This window comes from Callithrix jacchus, chromosome 7 (assembly GCF_049354715.1).
Source record: "Callithrix jacchus isolate 240 chromosome 7, calJac240_pri, whole genome shotgun sequence".
NCBI classification, from domain to species: domain Eukaryota; kingdom Metazoa; phylum Chordata; class Mammalia; order Primates; family Cebidae; genus Callithrix; species Callithrix jacchus.
The window spans coordinates 158,818,079-158,824,078 of record NC_133508.1 but is presented as its reverse complement, the minus strand read 5'-3'; the positions used below and the strand labels follow the sequence as shown (position 1 = coordinate 158,824,078).

General features: G+C 51.1%; 1 non-coding gene across 1 annotated transcript; it reads left to right on the top strand.

The window, feature by feature from the left end:
* Positions 1-3,124: 3,124 nt before the first annotated feature.
* Positions 3,125-3,230, top strand: LOC118143338 (U6 spliceosomal RNA). The gene has a single exon (XR_004727565.3). It is a non-coding gene; the product is annotated as a U6 spliceosomal RNA (small nuclear RNA).
* Positions 3,231-6,000: the final 2,770 nt, after the last annotated feature.

The window sequence follows — 6,000 nt, the reverse complement described above, 5'->3', positions numbered from 1 at the left end:
TTCACCATGTTGACCAGGATGGTCTCTTTCTCTTGACCTCGTGATCCACCCGCCTTGGCCTCCCACAGTGCTGGGATTATAGGCGTGAGCCACCACGCCCAGCGAAAAAAATTTTTAAGAGGTTTTCTGTATTTTATAGAAGAGATTTTTATAGAACAGGTTTTCTTCAGACCAGATATTAGCCCAGGAAAACGAGAACACATAACCTTGTGAAATGCCTGTGCACGTAGCCCTGTAGAAGCCAGTCTGGTGGCTGTCAGGTCTTTGGAGTGGCATCGAGATGGGTCTGTTGGCCTTGGCCCTGGGGAGCCCTGCAGGCCAGGGTCCTGGAGGAAGGAGATGGTGCAGCTCACGAGGTGCAGCTATGGAGCCCTGATGAAGCGGGGGCCCCATTCCAGGAGTGACCCATACGGAGGAGGGAAGCCAGGAGGAGCTCTTGACGGGCCACAATTTACCCCTTTCCTGAAGGAGGCACAGGACCTGAGGGGACGTGGAACCTTGTGGTCCATGGTGCTTCCGAGGCAGCAGCCTCCACAGAGATGCGGGTCCTGGAAAAGCCCACCACATGAGTGTCACCCAGCCACTGCCACAATCCCCACAGCGTTGTGCTTTGAGCAGCATATTCTCTCATGGTTCTGAAGTCCAGACCAGGCCTCCCTGAGCACCACAGAGGTGTGAGCAGGTTGGGCCCTCCAGAGGCTCCAGCAGCCCCAGTCCTCAGTTTGCCACCTGGAGAGCTGTTCTCCTTGCATTCCTAGGCTCATGGCCCCTTCCTCACCTCACCCTGACCTCTGCCTCCCATGTCATAGCCCTGATCCTCACTCCGACCCTCCGTGGTTCCGTCAGCCCCAGCCAATTACCCAGCACCATCTCCCGTCCAAGGTCCCACATATGACGGTGGCCGCAGAGTCCCCTCCAGCACATAGGGTTACACCCGCGGTTCTGGGGCTGGACCTGGATGACTCTGAGGGAGGCACCCACCTCCACCATATCCTACTATTTCCCTTGGTAACTTTCAGTCATGATATCCAAGTGGCCTCTGTCCTGTTGGCACACCAAGAAGCAGGCACATTTTTGTTTTTGAGATGGAATCTCATTCTGTCACCCAGGCTGGAGTGCAACAGCGCCATCTCGGCTCACTGCAAACTCTGCCTCCAGGTTTCAAGCGATTCTCCTGCCTCAGCCTCCCAAGTAGCTTGGATTATAGGTGCTTGCCACCACGCCCAGCTAATTTTTGTATTTTTAGTAGAGACAGGGTTTCACTATGTTGGCCAGGATGGTCTCGAACTCCTGACCTCAAGTGATCCACCCGCCTCAGCCTCCGAAAGTGCTGCGATATGAGTTTACAGGTATGAGTTATTGCGCCCGGCCGGCAGGCACTTTTAAAAAACTTGCTATTGTGCAGTTTCTGCACAGCGTCGAGGCAGGTGTGCTCCGTACAGCCCAACAGGCACGACATGCTTCCATGCTCCAGCATGAAGCACCTGAGCCAGCTGCAGATGGACCTCGGCCCACGGGGCCCTCTCGGTGAAAAGCATGTGGGTGGACCCTGCCACGGGTCACTGGGTCCAGGTCCCACACACGATCAGTCACCCTGGGAGCTCTGGTGCCTGCATTCTTGGGCTGCGCTCTGCCTGGTGTCCATCTGTGTGGTTAAGGGGTGCTCATTTGTAACTTTCTTCCATGTGGCATTCCATGGCATGAACCGGGGCTGTTAGGGTTCGGCTCGTGCAGGTGGCTGTGTCTGCTTTTGGGGCACAGACTCAGGGGGATGTGGCTGTCATGGTGCGTGTGTGCTGAGCTCCAGTACGTCACCCGTGTTCTAAAAGGGCAGTGCCACTCCAGCTGTGCATAGCGGCTGTGAGCCCCATGGCCTCACCCCTTCTCCAGCACACAGCACTGCTGTCTTTAGTTTTAGCCACTCTGGTGGGTGTGTAGTGGAGTCTTTGAAGTTTAAATGTGCATTTCCCTGCTGCCTAGTGGCGTTGAAAACTTTGTTTCCTCACCGGCCATGTGGGTGGCTTCTCTCTGCAGAGTGCCTGAGTTTTGTTTCCTGTTCCCTTCCAGTAACACCTTGCAGAGCTGACCCCTCAGGGGCCTCAAGAGGCTGCTGCAGCCACAGCGGTGAGGCTGAGCATGCTTCCTCTTTGTTATCTAAAATCACCCCGAGGCACTTGTAGATGCAACTGATGAAACTGCCGGGCCTGCGGTTCCCTTTGTGGGAAACTTTTTCACTACTGTTTTAATTTCTGTAACTTCTATGATATTAATACCATGCAGCTTTTCTATTTCCCCTGGAAGTTTTATTATAATGTTTTGTTTATTTAAAGAATTTGTCTGTTTGACCTAAAGTATCAACTATCTTTTTTTTTTTTTCTTCTTTTTCAAGACAAGGTCTTACTCTGTTGTCCCGGCTGCAGTGCAGTGCTGCAATCTCAACCTCCCTGGGCACAGGTGATCCTTCCACCTCAGCCTCCGAAGTAGCTGGGACCACAGGCACATACCACCACACCCGGCTAATTTTTCTTATTTTTAGTAGATGTGAGGTTTCACCATGTTGCCCAGGCTGGTCTTGAACTAACCTCAAGTGATCTGCCCGCCTCAGCCTCCCAAAGTGCTGGGTGTGAGCCACCATGCCCAGCTAATTTTTGTGTTTTTCTTTTAAGCAATGGGGTCTTGCCATGTTGCTCAGGCTAGTCTCAAAGTCCTGGGCTCAAGTGATCCACCACATACCTCAGCCTTCCAAAATGCTAGGACTATGGGCATGTGCCACCTGGCCTGGCCCTGATATCAACTACCTTGGCATGCTGTTTGCATAGCACTGTCTTGATTTACGTGATGCCTGTCACGTAATGTCAGCTTCTCCAGCCCTGCATAAGTTTTCAGGGACAGCCACAGCAAAGCACTACAGCTGGCAGCTTCAGTAGCAGACACTGCTCCCCTCAGTTCTGGAGGCCACGGTCCCAGATTGGGCGTGGCGGGCCTGGCTCCCTCCGAGGCTGTGAGGGAGGGTCTGTTTCAGCCTCTTCTGGGCTTGCACACACCGTCTTCTCCCTGTGCCCTCACATCATCTTCCCTTGATGTGCGCCTGTCTGTGTCCCGATTTCTTCTTATAAAAACACCAGTGCTCGCTTCGCAGTACATATGCTAAAATTGGAACCATGCAGAGAAGATCAGCATGGCCCCTGCGCAAGGATGACATGCAAATTCATGAAGCGTTCCATATTTTCATTTGTTTTTAAAGAAGAAAAAAAAACACCACCAGTCACTGGCTTAGTGACTCCATCTTAACTACTCACACCACCCCTTCGCTAGAAATGTCTGCATAAATGGCCTCTTAATCTACATGTAATTAAAAGTGGGTACAGGCCGGGCGCGGTGGCTCACGCCTGTAATCCAAGGACTTTGGAGGCCAAGGCGGGTGGATCACCTGAGGTCGGGAGAGAGACCAGCCTGACCAACATGGTGAAACCCTGTCTTTATAAAAAAATTAAAACATTAAAAAAAGAAATGTGGGTACAAACCTGACTGCAGACCTACCCTGAGCTGCTGCTCTCAATGTACAGCCTATGAAGAGCCCTGCTGGGCAGGAGCAGTCCCGGCTCTCACACCGCCTGTGGGGAGCCCTGCAGGGCAGGGGCATTCCCGGGGCTGTCACACCGCCTGTGGGGAGCCCTGCCCTACAGGAGCAGTCCTGGAGCCATCACACTGCCGCCTGACCTGTAACCCTGCTGCTTCCATACAGCTGTTTCCTTCCACCCTACTGAGGCAGGAGAATAGGGTCTGGAGGGAGGAGCCTAAGGCCGATTCACACTGACTTCCTAGAACTAAATCAAAAGGAAAACCCCAACTTTCCATGCCTAAGTAACCAAAGGACCAGGGGCTACTACTCCCTTTGCAACCCCTCCCCATTTTTTCTGAGCCACAGATGAAAAATCCAAAGTACCTCTGATTAGTCTCCTCCTGCAACCAATCAGGATGGTCATGGGCCAAGGCTTCATTTGCATAGGAGCATAACTCTGTAACTTCACTTCAGCCTCTGATTGGTCACTTTCCACAGCCAGTCAGGCTGATCGTGGGCCAAGTCTTCATTTGCATAGGAGCATAACTCTGTAATTTCACTTCAGCCTCTCATTGGTCGCTTCCCAAAGCGAGGCAGAGCAATCATGGTCCACTACTTTATTTCCATAGAGCATACACCAGTAACCAATGGGAAACCTCCAGAGGGTATTTAACCCCAAAAATTATGTAACTGGGCCCTTGAGCCACTTGCCTGAGCCCACTCGCACTCTGTGGAGTGTACTTTTTTTTTTTTTAAAATAAATCTGTGCGGTTTTTTTGGCTGCTTTGTTTGTGTGTTTTCTCCAATTCTTTGTTCAAAACAGCAAGAACCTCCACCAGTAACACTCCCGGCTCATCCCTGAGTTCTGCCCTGGATGGAGCCAGGACCCCTCCCCTGCTAAGCCCACCTCGGGGCTTGCTGTCCTGCATCACGTACATAGTTATCTCTGTCTTCATTTTTCTTGAACGACCTGTTTTTGTTATTTTCATTATTATTAGTCTTTCCTAGAATAGTAAACGTTTAGTTTTGCTAGTTTTGATGTTTTCTTTTCTCCTTCACTGATTTCTGCTCAGATCCATTACTTGCTTCTTTGTACATTCATTGGTCTATTTTCATATTTCATTTCATACCTTTTGAGCTGGTGAATGAGCTCATTACTCTTCAGCCTTGTTCTAGGAACATCCACTTCTGGACAGAATGAAGAAACAGGAACAGGATCTGTTTTCCCATTTTATGTGACAACACCAGCAACAACAGACTAGACAGAATGTATGAAATCACAGCCCTACAGATCCTGAACCTCAGCCGCGGGAGATGGCGAACCTCGAAAGGCAGGAGCCGAATGCAGCAAGCCTGCAGTCACCTACCTGGGAGAATGTCCAGGCAACGATGTCTACCCAAGGCCGGGCCTGGTCGTCTCCCGGGGAAAAGGAGGCAGAGCTGGAGAGCAGAGAGGCCAAGGTGGTCGAGGTCTGAAAAAGCACTGGAGGAGCGAGCTGTGTGGAGACTGGGCTTCGGCGACCGGCAGAGGGTCCTCCCGCAGCATGTTGCTGATTGCTGATTTGCATGTGTATCAGGAAAAGGTCCAAGTAAGGACCACCCTATAGGATCAGGAGGAATGCTATTTGTACGGGAATACTGCTGGTTCTGATTAGCCAGAGTGGAAATGCTCCTAATTCACCACGTTTTTTTTTTTTTTTTTTTCTGAGACAGGGTCTCACTCTGTCACCCAGGCTGGAGTGCAGTGGTGTGATCTTGGCTCACTGCAGCCTCCTCCTCCTGGGTTCAAGCAATTCTCCTACCTCAACCTCCTGAGTAGCTGGGAGTACAGGTTTATGCCACCATGCCTGGCTAATTTTTGTATTTTTAGTAGAGACAGGGTTTTGCCATGTTGGCCAGGTTGGTCTTGAACTCCTGGTCTCAAGTGATCCACCCACTTCAGCCTCCCAAAGTGCTGGGATTACAGGTGTGAGCCACTGCACCCAGTCCTAATTCACTAGGTATTGACTGGAGTACCCAGTAGAGCCTGATCTCAGAGACAGAGTCTCACTTTCACCAAGGCTGGAGTACAGTGGTGTGATCTTGGCTCACTGCAGCTGTGACCTCCCGGGGCACAGGTGATCCTCTCACCTCAGCCTCCGGAGTAGTGGGATCACAGGCACATGCCACCACAGTTGGCTAACTTTTGTATTTTTGTGGACACAGTGTTGTACCATGTTGTCCATGCTGATGTTGAACTCCTGGGCTCAAGCAATCCACCCACCTGATTACAAAGCAATGGGACCACAGGTGTGAGCCACCATGCCCAGCCCAAATGCCAATTATCTTGGCATGATGACTCTTCTGAGTACTCCCGCCAATACTTTGTGAATTAGAAAAGCTCAATTCACAAGGTATTGGCGGGAGTACTCAGAAGTCTGGCCTCAGTAGTCAAAAAA